We start from the raw sequence: 17,476 nt of genomic DNA on the forward strand, positions 1-17,476 counted from the left end.
GGTTTCAGGTGTCTCCGGAAGGTGGTGATTGACTCCGCTGTCCTGGCGTCGTGAGGGAGTTTGTTCCACCATTGGGGGGCCAGAGCAGCGAACAGTTTTGACTGGGCTGAGCGGGAACTGTACTTCCTCAGTGGTAGGGAGGCGAGCAGGCCAGAGGTGGATGAACGCAGTGCCCTTGTTTGGGTGTAGGGCCTGATCAGAGCCTGGAGGTACTGAGGTGCCGTTCCCCTCACAGCTCCGTAGGCAAGCACCATGGTCTTGTAGCGGATACACATACATGTCCTCTGCCTCAACGATGATGATGATGATGGTGACAGTAGAATCAGCAGCGCCTGTCTTTTTTTTTTTACTAAAGAAAAGGATATTGGATCCCCCTACGGTCTAAGGGCACTGGGTTTCAACCAAGCTAGCCTTGTGGAGAACCAGGCTTCTCTCCTAAGGATAAGCCTGGGGAGGTTCATGACAGAAAACCGCTAAATGGGGAGGTGACTCTGTAAATCACCTCGCTACATGTCAAACCAATCAAATGCCTTGGCTGAGCTCCATTAGTGCTCACTAGATTAGTGTCGCAGGTGCAACAGAGCATGAGAATGATTTTTTACAGTCTGTGGTGAGGATGGCCCAGGAAACCACTGATTTAAAACCCCATCAAAATGTTGACGTTGATTTTGGATATTGAGCACACTGACAACACAATTACATTTTTCCTCCAGGTTTTTTTTTCTTTCATTTTCTGCAATGATGCAAACATTGGAACAATTCTCTCCAAGATACGTCCTTCCAGGTCTACAATCAGTGACAAACAAAACATGTAGGTTTAGATCTTGAGGTAGTCACCTCATGGCCCTCGCTTCATACTCGTCGCCAAACCTACTGGCTCCTGGTCATCTACAAGACCCTGCTAGGTAAAGTCCCGCCTTATCTCTGCTCGCTGGTCACCAGAGCTGCACCCACCCGTAGTACGCGTTCCTGCAGGTATATCTCACTTGTCACCCCAAAGCCAATTCATCCTTTGGCCGTATCTCCTTCCAGTTCTCTGCTGCCAATGATTGGAACGAACTATAAAAATCTCTGAAACTGGAAACACTTATCTCCCTCACTAGCTTTAAGCACCAGCTGTCAGAGCAGCTCACAGATCACTGCACCTGTACAAAGCCCATCTATAAATAGGCCAAACAACTACCTCTTCCCCTCCAGTATTTATTTATTTCTTACCATTAGGCCATCAGATTTGCCACCAATGCTCCTTATAGGACACATCACTGCAGAGGAGTATAGAGTGGTCATCTCTGTATATCTGTCACAAGACCCACTGGTTGATGCTTATTTATAAAACCCTCTTAGACCTCACTCCCCCCTATCTGAGATATCTACTGCAGCCCTCATCCTCCACATACAACACCCGTTCTACCAGTCATATTCTGTTAAAGGTCCCCAAAGCACACACATCCCTGGGTCCCTCCTCTTTTCAGTTCACTGCAGCTAGCGACTGGAACGAGCTGCAACAAACACTCCAACTGGACAGTTTTAATTCAATCTCTATATTCAGACTCAATCATGGACACTCTTACTGACAGTTGTGGCTGCTTTGTGTGATGTATTGTTGCCTCTACCTTCTTGCCCTTTGTGTTGTTGTCTGTGCCCAATCATGTTCGTACCATGTTTTGTGCTGCTACCATGCTGTGTTCGTCATGCGTTGCTGCCTTGCTATGTTGTTGTCTTAGGTCTCTCTTTATGTAGTGTTGTGTTTTTTTGTCCTATATCTATATATTTTCTTTTTAATCCCAGGCCCCGCAGGAGGCATTTTGGTAGGCCGTCATTGTAAATAAGAATGTGTCCTTAACTGACTTGCCTAGTTAATTTTTATTTATTTAAGTAGCACCAACGAGTGTGGGGGAGGGTTCTTGAAATGTAATATCCAAATCGTGTTGCTGGGAGCCCGCCTCCAAGAGAGGCGTGACAGTGACGTGATAGAAGATGTATGGCAACGGGAGACTAGTAAATTTACATATGGAATTGTTTAAAAATGGAAACTAAGGATAACAACAAGGATAATTTAACTGTTTGATTTTGGAATTGTAGGTATTATTATTTAATCCCAAAAAGTTTGATGAATGTGTCCTGAGTTATCTCTGTTTTCTTTATTGTTTTGGTCAGGTCAGGGTGTGACGAGGGTGGGTATGCTTGTTTTGTATTGTCTAGGGTTTTATGTAAGTCTAGGTATATGTATGTCTATGGTGGCCTGAATTGGTTCCCAATCAGAGGCAGCTGTTTAATGTTGTCTCTGATTGGGGACCATATTTAGATGGATATTTAGGTAGCCATTTTCCCTTGGGTATTTGGTGGGTTCTTGTCTGTGTAGTTGCCTGTTAGCACGTATGTGTAGAGCGTCACGTTTCATTCGGTTATTTTGTTAGTTTGTTTCAGTGTTCATTCATTTAATAAATTAAGAATGTACGCTTACCACGCTGCGTCTTTGTCTCCTCCTTACAACGGAAGTGACAGAATGAATGAATGAGTCCTTACTGCTATTAGCCCATAGAAACACATTGAATAACAGATAGTCCTTACTGCTATTAGCCCATAGAACCACATTGAATAACAGATTCATACATAGATGTTATTTTTTATCCTGAAAACTCCAGTCCTTAACAATTACAAGCATACCCATAACATGATACAGCCACCACTATGCTTGAAAATAGAGAGTGGTACTCAGTAATGTGCTCTACTGGATTTGCCCCAAACAACACTTTGTATTCAGGACAAAAAGTTAATTGCTTTGCCACGTATTTTGTAGCATTCCTTAAGTGACTTGTTGCAAACAGGAAGCATGTTTTGGAATATTTTGTATTTCTATGTATTTATATGGGCATAGGGTTTAGGACGGAGGGCTGTCTACTTTGATTTGAAACTCAGGCTAAGCAGAGGCAGAGACATTGAGGGTATATATACTTTCTACAGGTTCCCCATTAATAAATGTCCCACAAGAAACACTGACCAAAACGTTGATTCCTAACTTGTCACACTTTGCGGTGTCACCACGGCCTCATCAATAGGCACACACTGTCACACAACCTACATAAATAGATCTTAAATAAACATGTAAATATTGATTTGGAAATGTGTTTCTAAATGCCTCAGGAGGTAAAGGGAAGTGCACCAATGCGTTTCCAAATTTCACAGACAAACTTCTCAATCAAATGTGTAGAATAAAAAAAAACATTGCAGTAGATTACCATACTAGTATTGTCTGGGCAAGACAAAACCACAATAGAATGCCATGGTGGTAAATGAATGCCCTCTTCTACAGCACTAACCCACTATCAGACTTCTAGGTGGACAACCTGCCAATTATAGTGATTGATACATTAATCATGTATTAATTTATTTCAGAGAAATAATGCTGCTGATATAAAATACTAGGCTTATATATGCTGGTGATACACTTAGCCTTACCTTACCGTGGTGGGAAAAGTACCCAATTGTCGTACCTAAGTCAAAATAAAGATCTCTTATTAGAAAATGACTCAAGTAAGTGTGAAAGTCACCCAGTAAAATACCACTTGAGTAAAAGTATGTTAATTACTTGATTTTAAATAAACGTAAGTATCAAAAGTAAATGTAATTACTCAAATAAACTTACGTATCAAAATAGAATTATAAATAATTGTAATTCTTATATTAAGCAAACCAGATGGCACGATTTATTTTATTTATGGATAGTCAGGGGCACACTCCAACACAGACAAACTAAGCATTTGTGTTTGGCAAGTCGGCCAGATCAGAGGTAGTAGGCATGACCAGGGATGTTCTCTTAATAAGTGCATGAATTAGACAATTTTTCTGTCCCGATAAGCATTAAACATGTAATGAGTACTTTTGAGTGTCAGGGAAATGTATGGAGTAAAAAGTACTGTAATGAAACAGGCAGGGAGCAGGCCTCGAACCCTCGACCTTCTAGCCCGATGTCCAGCGCGCTAAAAGCATGCGGTACATTATTATAACATTATAAGTTACAGTACATTATTTTCTTTAGGAATGTAGTGCAGTAAAACATAAATAAATAGTAAATACAGATACTTAAAATGTATTTACTTAATTGTACTTCATACCACTTTCTACATGAGAGCACATATGGAAATAGAAAATGTGTCTGATGGAAAAAATAAACATTTCATATCAGTGGGATTGTTGCGGCGGCACCGGTTTGATTGACACTGACATCGTCCAATAACAATACGATGTTTCCCCTGTGACAACCAATAGGAGTGGTGCATCGTGAACATCTCCAAAGAGCTGGCGTCGTGCTGGAAACCAGGAGGCTAGCTAGCTCTTTCCAAAAAGGCATATGATAAACAGCCAGCTAGCTAGCTAGGTTTTGGTCCTATCTAGTCACCATCCATCTATACCGGCGTTTCAAATCCCCTTTTTCAGTATAATATGGTGATTTCATCAAGCAAAAACGGACAGGTACGGCCTATCAGCTAAATTCACAGGTAAGAAGACCAGCGGGGTCTGTGATGTTCATTATGCGTTTTAATTAGCTTCGCCAACTAGCCTGTTTTCGGCTAACACTAGCTAGCTAGGTTGGCTACACTTCTCTGACCTAAAATCTGGAATAGGGGTGGGGGGCACGGCTTGACAATAAAATACAGTCCTATTTTTTTTAACGTTGTAGCTAAATGTTTGATACATAGTATATTGACTAGTTTCACATCAACGCTTACTTCACAAGGCAACTCACTGGCTAACGTTAGATGATCAATGTTAGTGTTAGCCACCTGGCTAGCAGGCTAGCCAGAGTGACAACTAACTTGGCTGGCTTTGATTGTTCTGTCTCATATGGATTCAGTTTTATGCGATACCCGTCAATTAGAAGACATCTAAATTATTATTATTATTATTATTGGTCAGAAACCCGGTCATAATTGGGGCTGTTGTCTTACATTTTGTCAAGGCATTTTAAACTTGGAATGCTTATTAGTTAACTTAGTTAACCAGCCAATTTACTGCATAACTAGTTGGCTAACTAGCCAGGCTACCTTTTTTGGTGTTGTAAGATTTCCATAGCCATTTGCCACTCAGTAACGGTTCACGGGTTCCCCTACCAAGAGCTAGCTGACTGATCTTTAGTGTCCCTTTCAAGAGCTAGCTGACTGATCTTTAGCACCCCTTTCAAGAGCTAGCTGACTGATCTTTAGTGTCCCTTTCAAGAGCTAGCTGACTTATCTTTAGCACCCCTATCAAAGAGCTAGCTGACTGATCTTTAGCACCCCTTTCAAGAGCTAGCTGACTGATCTTTAGCACCCCTCCTAGCTGACTGATCTTCCACTCACGACTGTGGAAAACCATTGATTGTCATCTGGACCTTGCCATATTTTCCTAATGACATAGCTAGTTAACCCAACCAAGTTGGGTTAGCCTTACAGCCTGGCACGTTACCTGTGTTTTAGCTGTTTAAACTCTAGCCAACCATGTTATCAAACTTATCTTTTTGACAGAACGGGTTGGATCAAAGACATGTTTTTTTTATATTTTTTTTAATGCAGAAGTCCTCATTAAAATAGTTCCTCTTTAATCAAAACAACTGACAGAATGAGATGCAGTCTGTTAATTAACATGACTGCCCATCACTGACATACATGGGTTATATGTAGCATGTTTGTCTTGAACTCCTGGACTAAAACATAATGTATTACATGCTCATAGTGAATATGCAGGGTGCCAATGCCAAGCAACTTTTGTCCTTGCCACCGCAAGACAAAATCGGAGCATCTGCGCATGCAATTGAACGTCACCAGCCGAAACCGCTGTCATTTGAGGGGGCTTGATTGATTTCCGCCCAGACCCCTGTATATGCGGGTTTTGTTTCGGTTGAAAGTTGATTGCATTCGATTTGGAAGTGGGCTGCCTTCCGGGACGTGAATTAAGTTCCCCGTTCAAAGCCCACGGCGAAGTCTTGCTCAAAACAAAAGTTTTGTAATTAATCACGTGTAGTAATTAGTAGCATTCGGTGTTCTCTCATGCAAAAAGGAATTGCTTAAAAAAAAAAAAAATGCTTTATCAGAAAATTCAAACAATTTTTATTTGATCGAAAACAGATGATATATGTGTCTGGACGATGCACCATGCTACCTTGTTGACAACATGACCAAACGGCACACATCAGTGTTCTATTTGAGAAGGGCTCGTCTCCTCCGCTTTCGCCCTTTTCAAGTGACGGGCCTATGCCCGGCGACCCACGGTTCAGCATAATCGAATCCGCCCATTGTCCAGTCATGCCACAGCACTGTGAACCGCGGCACATTTAAGCATATGATTGGTCTAGTTATGGAAAGGGCCAAGGAGATTTGATGCGCGTTTTAAAGAAACGCCCCTCAAGATTAGAGTGGAGCTGAATGGAGAGGGAACGTTCTCCGCTGAGTTTATACTGGAACTGTAAAGACTAGACAATATTGTCTACACCATTAGGTTGCTGTAACACTCGTTCCTATTGCAGAATGCAGCATTTTGACAGCATAACGTTAATTTAATTCACACATGTATTAGTCCCCTTGTTTGGTGGTTTGTCATCAGTCTTTGACAATGAAAAGGGGGCAGGCGGACCTGTAGTATGTTTTAGCAGGGAAGTTTTGGTAAGGTGGCCTGATTTTTTTTTTTAATTTATTTTTTAACTATGAAAATAACTTGGTCAAACATTGGGGATCCAGAAGTGGCAATTTTGACATTTTAGTTTTGTGGAGATGGTAGGGGGACTCACAACTCACAAATATATCATTTTTTAAATCTGTAAAGTAAATTGGTGGCAGATACTAATAGGCATAAATGACCCGAGTAATGATATTCATTAGATTTTTCTTTAAAGTTGGGTGATTTTGAGAAATGACTTGTTATAAACAAGAACATTTTTCAGCACTTGGGAAACAGATGAGGGGAGGCCAACCCTCCTGGAGAGCCTGCAGGACTTTCTGTTTTAAAGAGTTCACCCAAAATGCTAAATGTTTGTGACCTTACCTTGAAAGCAATCTAGTTTTGATGATTTGGTTCCTCACAACCATTAATATAAACTTTTCCTGTGCAGAGCCTTGGTGTAGTGGTAACATTTCACAGCACGTGTCTCAGAGAACTTTCCACCTGAGAACCGGGATCAATCCCTGCTTCCGACCTTCCCACTGTTTCCCCCCATTTGCCTATCTCACCGTATAATGTCATTACTGTCTGAATATAATGTCATTACTGTCTGAATAAGGTGTCAAACTACCTAAATAAAGAAACAAAAAGTATTGGCGTACTTAAAATATAATCTGCCAACAATCTCAACAAAGTCATTATCATCTGCTCTTCATAGCTGACTAACCTGGGAAACCAGCTCTGCTCTTCATAGCTGACTAACCTGGGAAACCAGCTCTGCTCTTCATAGTTGACTAACCTGGGAAACCAGCTCTGCTCTTCATAGCTGACTAACCTGGGAAACCAGCTCTGCTCTTCATAGCTGACTAACCTGGGAAACCAGCTCTGATCTTCATAGCTGACTAACCTGAGAAACCAGCTCTGCTGACTAACCTGAGAAACCAGCTCTGCTGACTAACCTGAGAAACCAGCTCTGCTGACTAACCTGGGAAACCAGCTCTGCTCTTCATAGCTGACTAACCTGAGAAACCAGCTCTGCTGACTAACCTGGGAAACCAGCTCTGCTGACTAACCTGGGAAACCAGCTCTGCTGACTAACCTGGGAAACCAGCTCTGCTGACTAACCTGGGAAACCAGCTCTGCTGACTAACCTGGGAAACCAGCTCTGCTGACTAACCTGGGAAACCAGCTCTGCTGACTAACCTGGGAAAAGCCAGCTCTTCATAGCTGACTAACCTGGGAAACCAGCTCTGCTGACTAACCTGGGAAACCAGCTCTGCTGACTAACCTGGGAAACCAGCTCTGCTGACTAACCTGGGAAACCAGCTCTGCTGACTAACCTGGGAAACCAGCTCTGCTCTTCATAGCTGACTAACCTGGGAAACCAGCTCTGCTCTTCATAGCTGACTAACCTGAGAAACCAGCTCTGATCTTCATAGCTGACTAACCTGAGAAACCAGCTCTGCTGACTAACCTGGGAAACCAGCTCTGCTCTTCATAGCTGACTAACCTGGGAAACCAGCTCTGCTGACTAACCTGGGAAACCAGCTCTGCTCTTCATAGCTGACTAACCTGGGAAACCAGCTCTGCTGACTAACCTGGGAAACCAGCTCTGCTGACTAACCTGGGAAACCAGCTCTGCTGACTAACCTGGGAAACCAGCTCTGCTGACTAACCTGGGAAACCAGCTCTGCTGACTAACCTGGGAAACCAGCTCTGCTGACTAACCTGGGAAACCAGCTCTGCTGACTAACCTGAGAAACCAGCTCTGCTGACTAACCTGGGAAACCAGCTCTGCTGACTAATCTGGGAAACCAGCTCTGCTCTTCATAGCTGACTATCCTGAGAAACCAGCTCTGCTCTTCATAGCTGACTAACCTGGGAAACCAGCTCTGCTCTTCATAGCTGACTAACTTGAGAAACCAGCTCTGATCTTCATAGCTGACTAACCTGAGAAACCAGCTCTGCTGACTAACCTGGGAAACCAGCTCTGCTCTTCATAGCTGACTAACCTGAGAAACCAGCTCTGATCTTCATAGCTGACTAACCCGAGAAACCAGCTCTGCTGACTAACCTGGGAAACCAGCTCTGCTCTTCATAGCTGACTAACCTGGGAAACCAGCTCTGCTCTTCATAGCTGACTAACCCGAGAAACCAGCTCTGCTGACTAACCTGGGAAACCAGCTCTGCTGACTAACCCGGGAAACCAGCTCTGCTGACTAACCCGAGAAACCAGCTCTGCTGACTAACCTGGGAAACCAGCTCTGCTGACTAACCTGGGAAACCAGCTCTGCTCTTCATAGCTGACTAACCTGGGAAACCAGCTCTGCTCTTCATAGCTGACTTTGAAAAGGCTTTTGATGAGTGACGCAACATGACATGTTTGGCCAGTACCGATATCCAATATATTTTCCTTGCTATAAAAAAACAATACTGATAAATACTGAACATTTTTAGCGGCCTTTTTAAGAATTCTTGTACAGTTAAATAGTTAAAACACACACATGGACGCGATCTAAGGCACTGCACCTCAGTGAAAGAGGTTGTCACTACAGTCCCTGGTTCGAATCCAGGCTGTATCACATCCGACTGTGATTGGGAGTCCAATAGGGCGGCGCACAATTGGCCCAGCGTCGTCTGGATTTGGCCGGGGTAGGCTGTCATTGTAAATAAGAATGTGTTCTTAACTGACTTGCCTAGTTAAATAAAGGTTACACACACACACCACACTGACCAAAAAGTTATTTTGTTGGCATTTACATATGTCCCCATTAACAGTAAAACATAATCAAAACCTATTTCTTTCACTTACTTGCTGTGCTGTTTCGTTGTTCAGTCGTTTCATTCTCAACCAGGATTTCTATGGAACGCCATTTGGGTCTTCGTGTCAAATAAACTTGTTGACCAATCAGGACCTGAATATGACTGCACGTCCACATAAAATAATGAATACTTAAAAATGATTTTATGTAGTTATTACACATCGATTACACAATCACTTGTCTTTCATATATCACAGCGATTCATTGATTACACTATCACTCGTCTTTCATATATCACAGCGATTCATTGATTACACTATCACTCGTCTTTCATATATCACAGCGATTCATTGATTACACTATCACTCGTCTTTCATATATCACAGCGATTCATTGATTACTATATCACAGCGATTCATTGATTACACTATCACTCGTCTTTCATATATCACAGCGATTCATTGATTACTATATCACAGCGATTCATTGATTACGTATGCTATGATGCTGGTAAAGTTGTCTCACGCACCTACTGTGCTGGTCATAAAAAAAGCTAGCTAGCTGAAGTAAAAACAAAAAAACAAAATAAATAAATAAATAAAAACAAATATGGATGAAGTCCAAAAAAAAACAAAAAAACAAAATAAATAAATAAATAAAAACAAATATGGATGCAAACAATGTTCTTCTCCAAAAACAGCAAAACGACAATCTGTTTCAGTAGCTATCGTTAGCCGGCTAACATCTGTTTCAGTAGCTATCGTTAGCCGGCTAACATCTGTTTCAGTAGCTATCGTTAGCCGGCTAACATCTGTTTCAGTAGCTATCGTTAGCCGGCTAACACCTGTTTCAGTAGCTATCGTTAGCCGGCTAACATCTGTTTCAGTAGCTATCGTTAGCCGGCTAACATCTGTTTCAGTAGCTATCGTTAGCCGGCTAACATCTGTTTCAGTAGCTATCGTTAGCCGGCTAACATCTGTTTCAGTAGCTATCTGTTTCAGTAGCGGCTAACATCTGTTTCAGTAACATCGGCTAACATCTGTTTCAGTAGCAGTAGCTAACATCTGTTTCAGTAGCTATCCGGCTAACATCTGTTTCAGTAGCTATCGTTCGGCTAACATCTGTTTCAGTAGCTATCGTTAGCCGGCTAACATCTGTTTCAGTAGCTATCGTTAGCCGGCTAACATCTGTTTCAGTAGCTATCGTTAGCCGGCTAACATCTGTTTCAGTAGCTATCGTTAGCCGGCTAACATCTGTTTCAGTAGCTATCGTTAACAGCCGGCTAACATCTGTTTCAGTAGCTATCGTTAGCCGGCTAACATCTGTTTTTCAGTAACATCTGTTTCAGTATCGTTAGCCGGCTAACATCTGTTTTCAGTAGCTATCTGTTTCAGTAGCTATCGCTAACATCTGTTTCAGTAGCTATCGTTAGCCGGCTAACATCTGTTTCAGTAGCTGTAGGTAGCCAGGTAACATCTGTTTCAGTAGCTGCAGTTAGCCAGGTAACATCTGTTTCAGTAGAGCTGCAGTTAGCCAGGTAACATCTGTTTCAGTAGAGCTGCAGCTAGCCGGCTAACACCTGTTTCAGTAGCTGCAGTTAGCCGGCTAACACCTGTTTCAGTAGAGCTGCAGCTAGCCGGCTAACACCTGTTTCAGTAGAGCTGCAGTTAGCCGGCTAACACCTGTTTCAGTAGCTGTAGTTAGCCAGGTAACATCTGTTTCAGTAGCTGTAGGTAGCCAGGTAACATCTGTTTCAGTACGCCAGGTAACATCTGTTTCCAGTAGAGCTGCAGCTAGCCGCTAGGTAACACCTGTTTCAGTAACGCCTGTTTCAGTAGAGCAGCTAGCCGGCTAACGCCTGTTTCAGTAGAGCTGCAGCTAGCCGGCTAACGCCTGTTTCAGTAGAGCTGCAGCTAGCCGGCTAACGCCTGTTTCAGTAGAGCTGCAGCTAGCCGGCTAACGCCTGTTTCAGTAGAGCTGCAGCTAGCCGGCTAACGCCTGTTTCAGTAGAGCTGCAGCTAGCCGGCTAACGCCTGAGCTGCAGCTAGCGGCTAACGCCTGTTTCAGTAGAGCTAGCCGGCTAACGCCTGTTTCAGTAGAGCTGCAGCTAGCCGGCTAACGCCTGTTTCAGTAGAGCTGCAGCTAGCCGGCTAACGCCTGTTTCAGTAGAGCTGCAGCTAGCCGGCTAACGCCTGTTTCAGTAGAGCTGCAGCTAGCCGGCTAACGCCTGTTTCAGTAGAGCTGCAGCTAGCCGGCTAACGCCTGTTTCAGTAGAGCTGCAGCTAAGCCAGTAGAGCTGGTTAACGCCTGTTTCAGTAGAGCTGCAGCTAGAGCTTCAGCTAGCCGGGTTAACGCCTGTTTCAGTAGAGCTTCAGCTAGCCGGGCTAACGCCTGTTTCAGTAGAGCTGCAGTTAGCCGGCTAACGCCTGTTTCAGTAGCTGCAGTTAGCCGGCTAACGCCTGTTTCAGTAGAGCTGCAGCTAGCCGGCTACCGCCTGTTTAAGTAGCGCTGCAGCTAGCTGGCTACCGCCTGTTTAAGTAGCGCTGCAGCTAGCTAAAATAACCCTAATTTATAAGACCGTTCTTATTTGATTAATGGTGGTCGGACCCATCTATGTGAAGCTAGCAACAATAAGGATTAGCCACAATAGTGGACTTCGCAGTTAGCCTTCAAAATAAAATTATTTTATTGACAGTGATGCTAATTAATTCATAGTAGAATTATGCCTTAATTGAATAGATCAGGCTAAACGAGGTTGGAATGTTATTTAAAATCAACAAAAGACAATTGTTTATTTGACAAATCTGTTGAAATCACACTGGATGTATTAGACTTTAGAATTGCATTTGGGACATCCTTATTTCACTGTACAGCCTTACCTATGGGTTGTGGATCAATGACATGGGGCATCAGTCTACTCAACCCAATGTCTCCAGTCTGCTCTACTGGCAACCCAATGTCTGCTCTACTGGCAACCCAATGTCTGCTCTACTGGCAACCCAATGTCTGCTCTACTGGCAACCCAATGTCTGCTCTACTGGCAACCCAATGTCTGCTCTACTGGCAACCCAATGTCTGCTCTACTGGCAACCCAATGTCTGCTCTACTGGCAACCCAATGTCTGCTCTACTGGCAACCCAATGTCTGCTCTACTGGCAACCCAATGTCTGCTCTACTGGCAACCCAATGTCTGCTCTACTGGCAACCCAATGTCTCCAGTCTGCTCTACTCAGCATGATATTCTCTTGATTTCAATATTTCCCTTTCTGTCTTCACTGGAAAACATATATGTGAGTGTGTGGGGCAGGGGGCCTGTTGCAGCTGGTGAATATTGTACTTTCCCTCTTCAGTCTGAAATGAAGGTTCCGTGGATTGGAAGAGGGAGACTGTATCCCAGTGTGGGGGGGAGCTATAGCTATAGCTCGCTAGGGGGAGCTATAGCTCGCTAGGGGGGGAGCTATAGCTCGCTAGGGGGGAGGAGCTAGGGGGGAGCTCGCTAGGGGGAGCTATAGCTCGCTAGGGGGGCTATAGCTATAGCTCGCTAGGGGGGGGCTATAGCTCGCTAGGGGGGAGCTATAGCTCGCTAGGGGGAGCTATAGCTCGCTAGGGGGGGAAGCTATAGCTGGGGGGAGCTATAGCTCGCTAGGGGAGGGAGTTGAGTCAAGCTAGGCTATTTATAAAGGGCCGTTTCCTTTAAGGCTAAAAGTCACCCCCAGTCCATTGAGTGAGAGATTTACTGGACTGGCAATAACTGGCCACTGGGAGCCTCTAGCCCTGTGGGGAAGTCCTTTCCCCCTCCCGCTATGTGTCGCTCTCTCCCAGGCCTCATCCCCTCTCCCAGGCCTCATCCCCTTTCCCAGGCCTCATCCCCTTTCCCAGGCCTCATCCCCTTTCCCAGGCCTCAGCCCCTTTCCCAGGCCTCAGCCCCTTTCCCAGGCCTCAGCCCCTTTCCCAGGCCTCAGCCACTTTCCCAGGCCCTTGCCTGCTCCCTGAGGCCTACAGTGTGCAGCAACAGTTATCAAGGGGACCCCTGCTCCACTTCCCCCTCCCGCTATGTGTCGCTCTCTCCCAGGCCTCAGCCCCTTGCCCAGGCCCTTGCCTGCTCCCTGAGGCCTACAGTGTGCAGCAACAGTTATCAAGGGGACCCCTGCTCCACTTCCCCCTCCCGCTATGTGTCGCTCTCTCCCAGGCCTCAGCCCCTTGCCCAGGCCTCAGCCCCTTGCCCAGACCTCAGCCCCAGGCCTCAGCCCCTTGCCCAGGCCTCAGCCCCTTGCCCAGGCCTCAGCCCTTGCCCAGGCCTCAGGCCCTTGCCCAGGCCTCAGCCCCTTCCCCAGCCCCTTGCCCAGGCCTCAGCCCCTTGCCCAGGCCCCAGCCCCTTGCCCAGCCCCTTGCCCAGCCCCTTGCCCAGCCCCTTGCCCAGCCCCTTGCCCAGCCCCTTGCCCAGCCCCCTTGCCCAGGCCTCAGCCCCTTGCCCAGCCCCTTGCCCAGGCCTCAGCCCCTTGCCCAGCCCCTTGCCCAGGCCTCAGCCCCTTGCCCAGCCCCTTGCCCAGGCCTCAGCCCCTTGCCCAGGCCTCAGCCCCTTGCCCAGGCCCTTGCCTGCTCCCTGAGGCCTACAGTGTGCAGCAACAGTTATCAAGGGGACCCCTGCTCCACTTCCCCCTCCCGCTATGTGTCGCTCTCTCCCAGGCCTCAGCCCCTTGCCCAGGCCTCAGCCCCTTGCCCAGACCTCAGCCCCAGGCCTCAGCCCCTTGCCCAGGCCTCAGCCCCTTGCCCAGGCCTCAGCCCCTTGCCCAGGCCTCAGGCCCTTGCCCAGGCCTCAGCCCCTTCCCCAGCCCCTTGCCCAGGCCTCAGCCCCTTGCCCAGGCCTCAGCCCCTTGCCCAGCCCCTTGCCCAGCCCCTTGCCCAGGCCTCAGCCCCTTGCCCAGCCCCTTGCCCAGCCCCTTGCCCAGGCCTCAGCCCCTTGCCCAGCCCCTTGCCCAGGCCTCAGCCCCTTGCCCAGGCCTCAGCCCCTTGCCCAGGCCTCAGCCCCTTGCCCAGGCCCTTGCCCAGGCCTCAGCCCCTTGCCCAGGCCTCAGCCCCTTTCCCAGGCCCTTGCCCAGGCCTCAGCCCCTTGCCCAGGCCCTTGCCCAGGCCTCAGCCCCTTGCCCAGGCCTCAGCCCCTTGCCCAGGCCTCAGCCCCAGGCCTCAGCCCCTTGCCCAGGCCTCAGCCCCTTGCCCAGCCCCTTGCCCAGGCCTCAGCCCCTTGCCCAGGCCTCAGCCCCTTGCCCAGCCCCTTGCCCAGGCCTCAGCCCCTTGCCCAGGCCTCAGCCCCTTGCCCAGCCCCTTGCCCAGGCCCTTGCCCAGGCCCTTGCCCAGGCCCTTGCCCAGGCCTCAGCCCCTTGCCCAGGCCCTTGCCCAGGCCCTTGCCCAGCCCCTTGCCCAGGCCCTTGCCCAGGCCCTTGCCCAGGCCCTTGCCCAGGCCCTTGCCCAGGCCCTTGCCTGCTCCCTGAGGCCTACAGTGTGCAGCAACAGTTATCAACTCATTCACAAGCCCTGCCTGGTGCTGCTCTGCCTAGAGGGCTAGGCCAGCTAGCATTACCCACATTGTACAGACTAGTTTTGAACTGAAACAGTATCAAAAACACACCCTACAAAGTGGTGACTAGCCTAATAGCTGGCAGGTCAAATCAAATGTTATTTGTCACATACACATGGTTAGCAGATGTTAATGCGAGTGTAGCGAAATGCTTGTGCTTCTATTTCCGACAATGCAGTAATAACCAACGAGTAATCTAACCTAACAATTCCAAAACTACTGTCTTATGCACACAAGTGTAAAGGGATAAAGATTATGTACATAAAGATATATGAATGAGTGATGGTACAGAGCAGCATAGGCAAGATGCAGTAGATGGTATCGAGTACAGTATATACGTATACATATGAGATGAATAATGTAGGGTATGTAAACATTATATTAAGTAGCATTGTTTAAAGTGGCTAGTGATATATTTTGCATCAATTCCCATTATTAAAGTGGCTGGAGTTGGGTCAGTGTCAATGACAGTGTGTTGGCAGCAGCCACTCAATGTTAGTGATTGCTGTTTAACAGTCTGATGGCCTTGAGATAGAAGCTGTTTTTCAGTCTCTCGGTCCCAGCTTTGATGCACCTGTACTGACCTCACCTTCTGGATGATAGCGGGGTGAACAGGCAGTGGCTCGGGTGGTTGTTGTCCTTGATGATCTTTATGGCCTTCCTGTGACATCGGGTGGTGTAGGTGTCCTGGAGGGCAGGTAGTTTGCCCCCGGTGATGCGTTGTGCAGACCTCACTACCCTCTGGAGAGCCTTACGGTTGTGGGCGGAGCAGTTGCCGTACCAGGCGGTGATACAGCCTGACAGGATGCTCTCGATTGTGCATCTGTAGAAGTTTGAGTGCTTTTGGTGACAAGCCAAATTTCTTCAGCCTCCTGAGGTTGAAGAGGCGCTGCTGCGCCTTCTTCACTATGCTGTCTGTGTGGGTGGACCAATTCAGTTTGTCCGTGATGTGTACGCCGAGGAACTTAACTTGCTACCCTCTCCACTACTGTTCCATCGATGTGGATAGGGGGGTGTTCCCTCTGCTGTTTCCTGAAGTCCACTGATTTTATAGTTGCGCCATGGTAGTTTCAGAACTCTGTAGATGGTGTTCAAACGATGACGTCATATCTGAATTCCGCCATCTTTATGCACCTTCGTGCTCCTGGGGGCGCTGGACAATGATGCCCCTGGCCTTGACCCCACTGCCTGAGTGTGTTCTTTATGCACCTTCGTGCTCCTGGGGGCGCTGGACAATGATGCCCCTGGCCTTGACCCCACTGCCTGAGTGTGTTCTTTATGCACCTTCGTGCTCCTGGGGGCGCTGGACAATGACGCGTGTGTCTCGGGGAGATGGGATAAACAAGAAACAGATGTGATAATATACCTAATATAAGCCAAATAATAATAATTATTAGTTTGTTAGAGAATAACCGGAAAATATTAAGACCCTTAGATTTTATTTCCACGTTTCGTTACGTTACAGCTACGTTACATTATTCTAAAATGGATCACATTGTTTTTTCCCCTCATCAAATCTACACACAATACCCCAAAACATGTTTTGGGGGCTTTAGTCATGTTTTAGAAATGTTTGTAAATGTATCAAAAATAAAAACTGAAATATCACATTTACATGAAGTATTCAGTCAGCACTTTGTTGAAGGACCTTTGGCAGTGATTACAGCCTCGAGTCTTCTTGGGTATGACGCTACATGCTTGGCACACCTGTATTTGGGGAGTTTCTCCCATTCTTCTTTGCAGATCCTCTCAAGCTCTGTCACGTTGGATGGGAAGCGGAAGCTGTACAGCTATTTTCAGGTCTCTCCAGAGATGTTCGATCAGGTTCAAGTCCGAGCTCTGGCTGGTCTACTCAAGGACTTTCAGAGACTTGTCCTGAAGCCACTCCTGCGTGTTTTGGCTGTGTGCTTAGGGTTGTTTTCCTCAGTCTCCCAGTCCCTTCCCCTGAAAAACATCCCCACAACATGATGCTGCCACCACCATGCTTCAGCGTAGGGATAGTGCCAGGTTTCCTCCAGAGGGGACGCTTTGCTTTCAGACCAAGGAGTTCAATCTTGGTTTTATCAGACCAGCGAATCTTGTTTCTCATGGTTTCAGTTATTTAGGTGCCTTTTGGCAAACTCAAGGCGGGCTGTCATGTAACCTTTTACTGAGCAGTGCCTTCCATCTGGATACTCAGTGCTGCAGAGATGGTTGTCCTTCTGGAAGGTTCTCCCATCTCCACAGAGAAGCTCTGGAGCTCTGTCAGTGACCATTGGGTTCTTGGTCACCTCCCTGACCAAGGCCCTTGGACGGCCAGCTCTAAGAAGACTCTCTAGGTGGTTCCAAACCTCTTCCATTTAAGGATGATGGAGGCCAATGTTCTTAGGGACCTTCAATGCTGCAGACATGTTTGTGCCTCAACACAATCCTGTCTCGGAGCCACATTGGAGAATTCCTTTGACATGGCATGGTTTTTGCTCTGACATTCACTGTCAACTGTGGGACCTTATATAGACAGGTGTGT

At 46.7% G+C, this 17,476-nt stretch overlaps 1 protein-coding gene across 1 annotated transcript in view; it reads left to right on the forward strand.

The window, feature by feature from the left end:
* Nucleotides 1-4,304: 4,304 nt before the first annotated feature.
* The window catches only part of LOC115128002 (SH2/SH3 adapter protein Nck1-like), a 109,285-nt gene continuing 96,113 nt past the window's right edge, over nt 4,305-17,476 (forward strand). Inside the window, exon 1 of the mRNA XM_065019218.1 lies at nt 4,305-4,499. The gene's annotated coding sequence lies outside the window, so the exon portion shown is untranslated. The remainder of the gene's footprint in view (nt 4,500-17,476) is intronic.

Source organism: Oncorhynchus nerka, linkage group LG6, assembly GCF_034236695.1.
Source record: "Oncorhynchus nerka isolate Pitt River linkage group LG6, Oner_Uvic_2.0, whole genome shotgun sequence".
NCBI classification, from domain to species: Eukaryota; Metazoa; Chordata; class Actinopteri; order Salmoniformes; family Salmonidae; genus Oncorhynchus; species Oncorhynchus nerka.